The following is a 13,703-nucleotide window of genomic DNA, read 5'->3' on the forward strand; positions in this document are numbered from 1 at the left end:
CGGTGACACTACCAAATGGAAGCTCAATAAATACTACAGTGAATTTCTAGGTATGGATGCTCCTCACAGCCCTTGGAGAAGCGGAGAGCATTCCATACTGACTTAGGGGATGAGGTGGGTTAATTATGTCTCCTTTGGGGGATGCCTGTTCACTGTTCTCCCCCTTTTGTGTCTTTTCCTCATCCAACTATTCATAGCTGGTTACATGGTCCACCTTGTACTTCCCAAGCGCTTAGTACAGTGCTCTGCACACAGTGAGCTCTCAATAAAGTGAGTGATGACGATCATGGCGGTATCTGTTAAATGATGGCATTTGTTAAGTGCTTAACTCTGTGCCAAGCCCATCCCGTTAATAACAATAACAGTCGTGGTATTTGCTAAGCGCTCACTCGGTGCCAATCAAGTCCCGATCCCACATGGGGCTCGCAATCTAAGAGGGAGGGAGACCCAGGATTTCAACCCCATTGTGCAGATGAGGAAATTGTGAGGCCCAGAGAAGTGGAGTGACTTGCCCTAGGTCCCAGACTGAGTCCCCTCCTTCCCTCCCCCTCCCCACAGCACCTGTATATATGTTTGTACAGATTTATTACTCTATTTAACTTGTACATATTTGCTATTCTATTTATTTTGTTTTGTTAATATGTTTTGTTTTGTTCTCTGTCTCCCCCTTCTAGACTCTTGGGTAGGAACAGTCTCTATATGTTGCCAACGTGTACTTCCCAAGCGCTTAGTACAGTGCTCTGCACACAGTAAGCGCTCAATAAATATGATTGAATGAATGAGTGAATGGTCAACATGTCGCAGATCCCAACTGCATATTTCGCACCTCCTTCCTTAGACCTTTTAGCTACTCTTTCTGGAACCAACCTAGACTGAATGAATACTTCAGGTTTTACCGCATGGAGATCAGTCTTCTATAGTATGAGGCATTGCTAAAATTTAAATGTCAGTTTTGACTCCTACGAGTGTATTTATTTGGTAATTAGCCCCCCATGATAAATCCACCAGGTTTTCAGACCTTAAAACATCCTTCTAACTGCTCTAGTGGGCTGATCTAATTTAATGCCTAAGCTTTTTAATTTTCAGGATAAGTAATTCTGAAATTTACCCAGCTCCTTACTGACTTTTCTATTTCTCATTCCTCACAAGCTTACTCATTGGCTAAATTGGGATGAGAAAATTCATCTTTTAACCCAACTCCGCGTGGGATAAGCCTATCCTTCAACGCTTAATTAGCTATGGTAGCGCAGATCGCCTCATTCAGACAAGCTTTGTCTTGAAGGTGAGGCTGAAAGACTGATGTGAAACTGGCAATAACCCTTCCAAACAGCATGCCTGAAGTCTGTCTTCTGCGGTGTTTGCATTTGGTACCCGGTACCGTTTTCAATTTTGGAAAAACTTTCTTCTTGAAGCTCTGGCACTGAGAGTCATCCCATTTCTGAGGTGGCCAGCCCCAGCAGGAACCCTGAAACAAAAGCTGTCAGGGTGGGCGGTGTGGAAGAAAACTTCACGGATTCCGCGTTGTGTTCAAAGGGTTTGTCAGAGACAAGTTTATTACTACCAGCACGTCTAGAACTAGTAGGGAATGGTGACTGACAGGCTGAGTTTCCTCTGCTAGTCAAATCCAGCTCAACTTCAAGCGATACAGAGTTTCTTCACATAGACTGGGTTCTGCATCCAAGTTTCACACGGGATCATAGAGCCCAAATTGTTGTCTATACCTTAATATTCACTCATTCATTCATGCAATCGTATTTATTATCCTTTTATTATCCATGCATCCATGCATTATTACCCATGCATCCTTTTAGCGCTCAATAAATACAATTGATGATGATGATGATGATTTATTGAGCGCTTCCTGTGTGCAGAGCACTGTTCTAAGCGCTTGGGAAGTACAAGTCGGCAACATATAGAGACGGTCCCTACCCAACAACGGGCTCACAGTCTAGAACAAGCAGCAGTAAATTCTACTTGAGGTAATTATCAGGCCCTGCCTGGTTCTCTCCGTTATAAGGATCGGGTGGGCAAACACCATCGATAAGCCGAATTGTACTTTCCAAGCGCTTAGACACGGCAAGCGCTCAATAAATACGATTGAATGAACGATAAGCTGGTTAGAAATTCTGACCTTGCTTCTTGCTGTCTCAAGGCCTTGACAAACAAACCAAACTTCCTGATAAACGTATAGTCAGATACCCAGATAGGACAGAACCAAGGAGAGAGAAAGCTACGTGATGTGCCCATTTCGAGTAAATGGTGGCTCGGCCAGAGTTTCTTCACATAGAGTTGGTTCTGCATCCAAGTTTCACACGGGATCATAGAGCCCAAATTGTTGTCTATACCTTGATATTCACTCATTCATTCACGCAATCGTATTTATGGAGCGCTTCCTGTGTGCAGAGCACTGTACTAAGCGCTTGGGAAGTACAAGTCGGCAACATATAGAGACGGTCCCTACCCAACAAAGGGCTCACAGTCTAGAACAAACAGCAGTAAATTCTACTTGAGGTAATTATCAGGCCCTGCCTGGTTCTCTCCGTTATAAGGATCCGGTGGGCAAACACCCTCGATAAGCCGAATTGTACTTTCCAAGCGCTTAGACACGGCAAGTGCTCAATAAATACGATTGAATGAATGATAAGCTGGTTAGAAATTCTGACCTTGCTTCCTGCTGTCTCAAGGCCTTGACAAACAAACCAAACTTCCTGATAAACATATAGTCAGATACCCAGATAGGACAGAACCAAGGAGAGAGAAAGCTACGTGATGTGCCCATTTCCAGTAAATGGTGGCTCGGCCAGACAAAACGGAGCTTTGGCCTAAGGGCCTGGGGAATTCAACCACTCCTAGGGACTCTAGTCACCGGATTTACTCCTGTCCACTTAAACAAGGAGGTTAGGAGAGACTCAAACAGAAACAAAACAGCTCAGAGGGAACGACTGGATGAGACGGGGCTAATCCCAGCCCTCGACCGTTGCGTTTCCGCAGCAACAAAGACCACAGCAGTTATCAAAGCAACTGCCCACTAGTGACATTACGGCATTGGCATCATGCGCTGGTCACTTGGCCTTCAAATGGACCCTGCATATAAAAATCCTTTGAACGCACGTTGCAACGTACCGCGCATCTACCCACCTACTTGCTCGTGGCCCCAACGAGAACCTGACTGAATTCATAATAGTATTTAGTGAGCACCCCCTTGGCAGATTGCACTGTACTAGGTGTTCGGGAAGTACAGAAAAAGAAGCGACCCGCTCTTCAGCCCACAAGGAGCTTGTACTCCGAGTGGGTGAGACAAACAGAAAAATATTTCCTACGGGGATTGGGGAGGGAGGGAGGCATGTCGCTCTGTGGAAACCACTAGCACTAGAACCAATTCCTTCGGGCAGATTCTTAGTCCTGAAGTCTTTGGACCAAGGTTGTTTGGTCACTACTTGACGGGAGACTCCATCCATCCTAAAATAGCCTATAAGGAATTTTGCCAGACCGCTGCGGTCCTCGGACTGAAAAATGGGAGGATTCCTTCCTTTAGGGCACCAAGATTTGCTACTCCCTGCTCGATCCAGCAGGATTTGAACCCGAGATGAGAGCCAGGCATAACCGTGATGGGCTCTAATATTTTCTGTCATATCAACTAGGTAGTCTTATTTATTAAATATGTTCCCAAGTACAGGGTTTTTTTTTAATGGAATGTGTGAAATGCTTACTATATGTCAAACATTATTCTAAGCTCTGGGGTAGTTGCAAGTTAATTAGGTCAGATGCAATCCCTGTCCATCATAAGGCTCACAGTCTGAGGGAGAACAGGTATTTAATCCCCATTTTACAGATGAGGAAACTGAAGCACAGAGAAGTTAAGCGCTTTGTCCGAGGTCACGCGATTGGCCTTGTTTAGTCTTCCAGAGATATCGAGGAACTGCGCTAAGCCTCGCAAACGCTCGTTAACAATGCATCTGACTGCCAGAGTGAGACATGCTGCCTTATGTTGGCTGAAGAGAAAATCTGAAACACTTCTTTAGATTCAGAAATTAGTGGGCCCTTCCCGCTCCTAATCAATCAATCAACTAATCATATGAATTGAGCGCTTACTGTGTGCAGAGCACTCTACTGAGCTCTTGGGAGAGCAGAATATAATGGAGTTGGTAGATGTTTCCCTTGCCTACAGTGACTTATAGTTTAGAGGGGGAGGTAGACATTAATATAAATAAATGAAAGATATGGATATAGTAATGATGGCATTTGTTAAGCGCTTACGATGTGCAAAGCACGGTTCTAAGCGCTGCAAGGTGATCAGCTTGTCCCACGTGGGGCTCACAGTCTTAATCCCCATTTTACAGATGAGGTAATAGGCCCAGAGAAGTTAAGTGACTTGCCTAAGGTCACACAGCTGTTCAGTGACGGGGTCAGGATTAGAACCCACGACCTCTGACTCCCAAGCCCGGGCTCTTTCCACTGAGCCACGTGGGGAAGGGCTGAGGGTGGAAATCCAAGTACAAGGGTGACAAAGGGAGCGGGAGGAGAGGAAATAAGGGCCTGAATCGGGGAAGGCCTATTGGAGGAGATGTAAGCCGACCTTGAGTGTGGCGGGGTGTGGATGGTTCAAAGGGACGGGGACTTGCTTCCTCTTAGAACCAGGGTTAAGTAGTTAAACAAGTAAGGCAAATATAGTGCGCCAGAGGGAACCAGTTGTACTTGAAATGAGTGTCATCTAGGGAGTTTGGAAGGCTGGTGAAAGGGCAAAGAAACTAAGAAAATGCGGCTTAGCATGTGGGATTTGCTTTCTTGGCATAAATTGGCAGGAGTTTGGGATCCACGCCAAGACGACCCCCTCCCTATTGCTCCAGCCTTCTTCTGTCATCATATTAATAAACCCCACAGCACTTATGTCCCTATCTTTCAATTATATATTCTAAATTACTGATTTCTATTCATGTCTGTCTCCCCATCTAGACTGTAAGCTCACTGTGGGCAGTCATCCTCGACTCTGCTCTCTCATTCACCCCTCACATCCAAGCCGTCACCAAAACCTGCCGGTCTCAGCTCCGCAACATTGCCAAGATCCGCCCTTTCCTCTCCATCCAAACCGCTACCCTGCTCATTCAAGCTCTCATCCTATCCCGTCTGGACTACTGCACTAGCCTTCTCTCTGATCTCCCATCCTCGTGTCTCTCTCCACTTCAATCCATACTTCATGCTGCTGCCCGGATTATCTTTGTCCAGAAACGCTCTGGACATATTACTCCCCTCCTCAAAAACCTCCAATGGCTACCTATCAATCTGCACATCAGGCAGAAACTCCTCACCCTGGGCTTCAAGGCTGTCCATCACCTCGCCCCCTCCTACCTCACCTCCCTTCTCTCCTTCTACTGCCCAGCCCACACCCTCCGCTCCTCCACCACCAATCTCCTCACTGTACCTCGCTCTCGCCTGTCCCGCCATCGACCCCCGGCCCACGTCATCCCCCGGGCCTGGAATGCCCTCCCTCTGCCCATCCGCCAAGCTAGCTCTCTTCCTCCCTTCAAGGCCCTGCTGAGAGCTCACCTCCTCCAGGAGGCCTTCCCAGACTGAGCCCCTTCTTTCCTCTCCCCCTCGTCCCCCTCTCCATCCCCCCGTCTTACCTCCTTCCCTTCCCCACAGCACCTGTATATATGTATATATGGTTGTACATATTTATTACTCTATTTATTTATTTATTTATTTATTTTACTTGTACATTTCTATCCTACTTACTTTATTTTGTTGGTATGTTTGGTTCTGTTCTCTGTCTCCCCCTTTTAGACTGTGAGCCCACTGTTGGGTAGGGACTGTCTCTATGTGATGCCAATTTGTACTTCCCAAGCGCTTAGTACAGTGCTCTGCACATAGTAAGCGCTCAATAAATACGATTGATTGATTGATTGATTGAAATGTGTCTGCTGACTCGTACTCTCCCAAGCACTTAGTACAGTGCTCTGCACATAGTAAGGGCTCAATAAAGACCACTGATTGATTAATAGACAAAATGCTTCTTGGGAAACGTCGCCTCCACCCTAAGCCCAGGAACACCCCAACAAAGATGCCAGCAGTAGGCCTGGCCCTTTATTCGCTTAAGCTTTGAAGATTGTCTAGGATAATTAACAGGATCATGGACATTAAAAACATGGTAGATAATAAGAAAAAGTGAAAGTGTCAAAGGCCAAGGCAGCACGTTTACAGATTCTCTCTCAGAAGACTGTAATGCTATTTAATTTATATTTTAACAAAAGAAATGTCTCCAAAAGATACCTTTTCGATAAACTGTTTCCAAGTTTCTTCAACAGCTGGACCTTTCATTTTATTTCCTTTTATTTTTTTTTTTTTTGTCCCTGTTTACCTTTGATGATCAGGGGTCCTTAGTTTGCGGTTGTTCGGATAATTCGACCACCAATCAATCACTGGTATTTGTATTAATTTGTATTAAGTGCTTGGGAAGTAGAGAAGCAGCATGGCTCAAGTGGAAAGAGCACGGGCTTTGGAGTCAGAGGTAATGGGTTCGAATCCTGGCTCCGCCACACGTCTGCTGTGTGACCTTGGGCAAGTCACTTAACTTCTCTGGGCCTCAGTGACCTCATCTGTAAAATGGGGATGAAGACTGTGAGCCCCCCGTGGGGCAATCTGAGCACCTTGTAACAGCCCCAGCGCTTAGAACAGTGCTTTGCACATAGTAGGCACTTAATAAATGCTATCATTATTATTATTATTTGTTGAGTGCCTAGCCCCCCGTGGGACAACCTGATCACCTTGTAACCTCCCCAGCGGTTAGAACAATGCTTTGCACATAGTAAGCATTTAATAAATGCCATTATTATTATTATTAAGGGGTACAGAGTATAGATGAAGCACTTGGGAGAGTAAATGCAACAGAGTTGGTAGATATGTTCCCTGCCCACAAGGAGGTTTCAGTCTAGTAAGGAAGACAGACACTACAACACATAAATAAGTTACAGGTATTCATATAAGTGCTGTGGGGCTGAGAATATCAAGTGGTTACAGGTTACAGAGCCAAGGTCATAGGTGACACAGAAGGAGGCGAGGAAAAGAGGACTTAATTGGGGAAGGCCTCTTGGAAGAGATGTGACCATAATAAGGCTTCGAAGGTGGCGAGAGTGGTGGTCTGGGGAATATGGAGGGGGAGGGAATTCCAGGCTAGAGGGAGGATGTGGACAAAGGATCAGCAGGGAGATAAACACGAATGGGACACAGTGAGCAAGCGGACGCTAGAGAAGCGAAGTGGGTGAGCTGGGCTGTAGCAGATCAGTGAAGAAAGGTAGGAGGGGGTAAGGTGATTGACTGCTCTAAAGCCGACGGTGAGGAGCTTCATCATCATCATCAATCGTATTTATTGAGCGCTTACTATGTGCAGAGCACTGTACTAAGCGCTTGGGAAGTACAAATTGGCAACACATAGAGACAGTCCCTACCCAACAGTGGGCTCACAGTCTAAAAGGGGGAGACAGAGAACAAAACCAAACATACTAACAAAATAAAATAAATAGAATAGATATGTACAAATAAAATAGAGTAATAAATATGTACAAACATATATACATATATACAGGTGCTGTGGGGCTTGTTTCATATACAGGTGGATGGGCCTGGAGGTTCTTGAGGATGGGGGAGAAGTAGACTGAAGTAGACTGAATATTTATTTTTAGAAAAATCATCTGGGCGGCAGAATGAAATATGGGGTTGAGTGGGGAGAGACGGGAGGCAGATGCAGCAGTCATCAGCGCTTAGAACAGTGCTTCACACATAGTAAGCGCTTAACAAATACCATCATTATTATTATCATCTATAGTAGTAGTAATAATAATAATAATGATGATAGCATTTATTAAGCGCTTACTATGTGCAAGGCACTGTTCTAAGTGCTGGGGAGGTTACAAGGTGATCAGGTTGTCCCACGTGGGGCTCACAGTCTTCATCCCCATTTTACAGAGGAGGTAAGTGACTTGCCCAAAGTGACACAGCCAGCCATTGGCGGAGCCAGGATTTGAACCCGTGACCTCTGACTCCAAAGCCCGGGCTCTTTCCACTGAGCCATGCTGCTTCTCTAAAGTAGTAGGATAAGTGCTGGATCAGCGTAGTAGCAGTTTGGCTGGAAAGGAGAGGGTGGATTTTCGTGATGTTTTGAAAGTCAAACCAACAGGATTTGGTGACAGATTGATTATATGCATTGAATAATAATAATAATGGCAGCATTTATTAAGCACTTACTATGTGCAAAGCACTGTTCTAAGTGCTGGGGCGGTTACAAGGGGATCAGGTTGTCCCACGGGGGCTCACAGTCTTAATCCCCATTTTACAGATGAGGGAACTGAGGCCCAGAAAAGTGAAGTGACTTGCCCAAAGTCACACAGCTGACGATTGGCGGGGTCAGGATTTGAACTCATGACCTCTGATTCCAAAGCCCGGGCTCTTTCCACTGAGCCAAGCTGCTGAATGAGAGAGATTAGTTGAGGATAATGACAAAGGTACGGATTCAGCTTTTATTGAAGTTGTAACTCAAACCTTATACATGCACAGTTTAAAAAATGGCACATTCATCAATAATGGAATACAAAATGTCCTATTAGTAATAATTTGTTAAACGTTTACTATGTGATAAGCTCTGGGTTGTTATAATACAATCAGAGGAGAACTGGTCCTGGCCGAAAATCAGACTCACAGTCTCAAGCGGGAGAAATAACAGGTATCTTTTCCTCATTTTTTTTTCCAGGTGAGGAAACTGAGGTACAGAGAAGTTTCCCAAGATCACATAGCAAGCAAATGGTGGAGCTGGGATTAGAACCCAGATCTCCTGACTCCCAGACACATGATTTCTCCAGTTTTCATACCAGAAATTCTGTTACATTTCAGAACATTCATTCATTCATTTATTCAACCATATTTATTGAGCGCTTACTGTGTGCAGAGCACTGTACTAAGCATTGATCAAACTGTCCCAATCTTGAAGAACAATATTTACAGCGAGTTGTAGAAGTACTAATTACTTTTTACGTTTCCATAATGTGAAGTGTCCCTATTCCTTGTCCTCAAATTGTGTACTTAAAACCATTTTATCTTTTTTAAAAATCCCTTTGTGCTCTTTATTTTCTTACAGTCAGAAACGATGAAAAGCCCAAACTATTTCAAATTTAACCCATAAGCTCTTTAAGCCATTTTGGCATGGAAGAGATAATTGGTTAGCTTACACAGAGCCATGGACATCCGGGTCTTTCAATAGCTTTTGATGATCATACTTGAGGGGGATAAAGGTTTAAATTTTATAGAAAAATTATCTAACAAAGATGAACGCAAGTGAGGTCTGTACCGTTCATTTTAACCTAGCTGAAATTGAAACTTGAAATCTTTGGCCCTATTTTGCCCTTTCGCCCTTTAGACTGTCAGCTTGTTTTAGGCAGGGGACATGTCTACCAACTCCGTTATATTGTAGTAATAATAATAATAATAATAATAATGGCATTTATTAAGCGCTTACTATGTGCAAAGCACTGTTCTAAACACTGGGGAGGTTACAAGGTGATCAGGATGTCCCCCGGGGGGCTCACAGTCTTAATCCCCATTTTACAGATGAGGTAACTGAGGCACAGAGAAGTTAAGTGACTTGCCCAAGGTCACACAGCTGACATTTGGCGGAGCCGAGATTTGAACCCATGACCTCTGACTCCAAAGCCTGGGCTCTTTCCACCGAGCCACGCTGCTTCTCTCCCAAGCACTTAGTACAGTCTTCTGTACACAGTAAGCGCTCAATAAATAGGATGGATTTCAAGTTTACTTTTATCATTTTCATTCATTCACCCATTCCAGGGGATCTTTTATAATGTCCAATAAGAACAACGTCACTCAGAACTACTCTCATTTCAATCCTACTTTGAATTACAACTGGAGAGCAATGAAGAACAATTTTCAATAGAGTAAGCAATATGCTCACATCTAAGGGACAGGCACTTAATGACAGTTAATTCTAAATCGTGATTATTTTTTACCCTGGGAATGCTGAGGTTCCAGTCGCAATACCTCCGTTTTCTTAAAATTTCAAAGTGCTTATGCTCTCTGGAGGAAGTCTTCTGAGATGAACTTCTAGATCTGAGTTGCCTCTGCATTTTTTGAGTCACCTATTAGGCCAACGTCTGTCCGCAAATGCATCCAGGTCTCATTGGGCATATAATTGCTTCTGCAAGGCATTGAGAAACAAAATAAAAGTAGTTCTGCCCACGTCTAGCCTCTCTTGGCAGTCAATCAGCTGGTCATTCATTCACGTGATTGTATTTATTGAGCGCTGACTGTGTGCAGGCCACTGTTCTGGGCAGTTTTTCAGCCCAGAAAGAGGAAATATTGGTGATCGAGTTCTCAATGTTCACAGATGGCTTCAGGTTAGGAAATAAGCACGTTATTCTGCACCTCCAAGCACTTAAAGAGCTCAGAGAAGTTTCAGTTTCATCAGTATAAAAGCTTTCCAGAGCCCACTGAAATCTCTCCAGGTGATCTGTGCCTCAGTTTCCTCATCTGCTAAACGGGGATTCAAGACCTCCTACTTAGACTGTGAGCCCAATGTGGAACAGGGACTGCATTTAACCTAATTAACTGGTATCTACTCTAGTGCTTAGAACAGTGCTCCTCATCTTTATCACCTGGGGCATTTTGTGACATCTCCCAAGATTCATTCATTCATTCATTCAATCGTATTTATTGAGCGCTTACTGTGTGCAGAGCACTGTACTAAGCGCTTGGGAAGTACAACTTGGCAACATAATGCGTATCGCAGTCTTCTCTGGGGAATGAGCAGCTATATTTTTGTTGCGTTTTGTACAGCATATCATTTATATGTATCTTTTTTGCATTTTGAATATCTTACATGTGCTGATACATCTCATTCACACTGGAAGACACCAGAGACAGTGAAATTCACTTAGCACGGCTGGTCTTAAAAAGAGCAACGCGGGACTCACAGTCTGGCCATGTTGTGCTGACAAAGCCGTCCCTTGTTGGGTTGCCATGTTTAATATTTGCAGCGCTTGCCGGAGTTTACTCTCTTGCCTCCTTGTCTCTCCTTTCTTACGGTGCTTTTGTTAGAAAACAACCGCCCCTTTCTTGATGACAGTGTGCTTTGCTGGTTTGTCTTCAGCAATAGACTCGGTTTTCAGCTTCGGCGCATTGTCTGTGGCCATGTTTTACCGTGTCCTTAAGATGTTTCCTCTGCAGCGTTTTATACAGGATAAGTAAACCCCATGTTTGATAAGGTAACAGTTTCAGAGAGCCTTTTATGGCTGAGATTGCATTCTTGGGCCAAGAGCTTTGATTAGTCCAAGGGTCTTCTTGACTGACAACTCCTTATTGACCTCTGGCTCAGCTAAGTCAGCTGAAGGCCATCTTTTCACAAGTGCAAAACAGTTCTTCTCGACCCTGCTTTTTCGCAGCATCATCCATTTGTCCAGGATCTTGTTTTCACAAAAAGGACTTGTGTTCTCTCAATGCTGCAGGTGCTCAGCAGTGTGTGTTTTTTTTTATGATCAGAGTCACAGAGTTAGTTTATACCCGCGTCCAGAGTAAGCATATCTCTTTTGCCTGTCTGGAGACGTCCCCACAATGGATGCTGCTGGGATCTTCCTCCACTCATATTCAGATCAAAAATGAATATTTCTGCTTGAGCTGTCAGCTCAAAAAATACTACTTACCTTTCCCTCCCACCCCGCCGCCCAGTCCCAGACTTTGCTGTTGCCATAGTAAGACATAAGCTGTATCGAGATTGAAGGAATCTCTAATGATCCTATTCATAAAAGTTCAAAAAAATTTAAACAATTTGCCATTAAAGAGAATGTGCTGAGGCCAAGCACACTCGATGGGTAATATAGGTAGCTATAGGACAACCAAGAATCCAGAAAAATGGTCCAACCTGCATAGTGAAAAAATGATGTGTCATTGCCGTATCAGACACGAATACAAAAAATAAATATAACAGGTATTTACAGGAAATTAGATATAGCCTGAAGTTTCAAAACACATAGAATACTGTTTTTAAAATATTGTCTCAACATATCGCTTTTTACATCTTAAAACATAAATCCCTCCTAGAACTATACTTCAGACAGAACACAGAAGAACAAATTATTTGTCTGGCATCATTAACTCCAGTCACAGTGGGGAATGGTGGGTACAGTATGCTAGGTAGGTTAAGAGGGGTTTACAATCTAGGTTGGTAGTTTGGTACACAGAATCCTTCGGGGTCTTCCTGCCCCCAACACACAAAACAGAGAGGGGACAATAGGGGCTGTGGGGTGGTAGTAACGGTGAGGTGGGGACAACTCAGGGAAGAGCTCAAGTGCCTGGAATACTTCCTTTTTATTTTTTTTAATGGTATTTGTTAAGTGCTTACTACATGCTCTACTAAGCACTGGGGTTACTGGTACAGTCCCTGTCCCACATGGAGCTCACGGTCTTATCCCCATTTTACAGATGAGGTAACTGAGGCCCCAAGAAGTGAAGTGACTCGTCCAAGTTTCCACAACAGATGGAAGAGCGGGGATTAGAACCCAGGTCTTTCCGACTTCCAGGACTGTGCTCTATCCAGAGGCCACGCTGCTCCTCCTCTGGCAAATAGGCCAGAATGACCAACTCCTGACCTAAGACGGTAGAAAACCTGGTAATGTCCACCCAACAACTGCTCAGCAGGGTAGCAAAGGGCCCAGAGGGATGGGGGAAAGGAGAAGATGGGGGGCAGGAGAAGACGGGGGGCAGGAGAAGATGGGGGGGGCAGGAGAAGACCATGCTGAGGCTGAACAGGGATAGGGAGGGAATCAAGCAGGAGGTCTGCACAAGCTGGGGAGAGGGTGGGGGAAAATGCTCATGGAAACTTTTTCCTTCACCTGGTTGCTTAGAGGTCCAGATTTTAAACGTACAAACTGAATGAATCAGGTGGATAAGTAATTTTTGTCCTCAGTTACTACAACTTCTACTATTACTATTAACTATTCTGAGGACTTGCCAGTTCTAAACCAGTTAAGTCTTCACTCTGACCTCAGAAGACCTGTAGTTAGTAATAATAATAATAATGATGGCATTTGTTAAGCGCTTACTATGTGCAGAGCACTGTTCTAAGCGCTGTAGTTCATGCAAGGCGTCTAGAATTGAGGGCTACTTATGTGCCAGTGTGAGTGTAAAGCAGAGACAGTGAGATAGATAATTCTAAATCAAAGCTAGCTAAATCCTGATAAGAACTGATCAATTGTTCTAACTCTAGAAATCATTTATTACCTATTAAGTGGGTCTATGGATCGGATTTTCAAAAATGGAATAGGCAATAACCAACCTAGAATGGAGTGCAATAGCCAAACTAGATTACATAAATACGATTGAATGAATTAAATGAGATATTTTCAGAGCAAATTGTCGCTAGTTAACAAAAGCAATAATGCCTAGGATGATACCATGCATATAACAATAATGGTGGGAACGTCAATTCACTTCTCTGGGCCTCAGTTTCCTCATCTGTAAAATGGAGATTTAATACCTGTTTTCCCTTTCTTCTGGACTGTGAGCCCCATGTGAGTCTTGGACTATGTCCAACCTGATTAACTTGCATCTTACCCCAGTGCTTAACAAATACCATTAGTATTATTTCTATGTACACAACACTGTTACAAGCTCTGGGGTAGGTAAAAGATAACCAGGTCACACACAGT

Source organism: Tachyglossus aculeatus, chromosome 7 (genome assembly GCF_015852505.1).
Source record: "Tachyglossus aculeatus isolate mTacAcu1 chromosome 7, mTacAcu1.pri, whole genome shotgun sequence".
Classification (NCBI taxonomy): domain Eukaryota; kingdom Metazoa; phylum Chordata; class Mammalia; order Monotremata; family Tachyglossidae; genus Tachyglossus; species Tachyglossus aculeatus.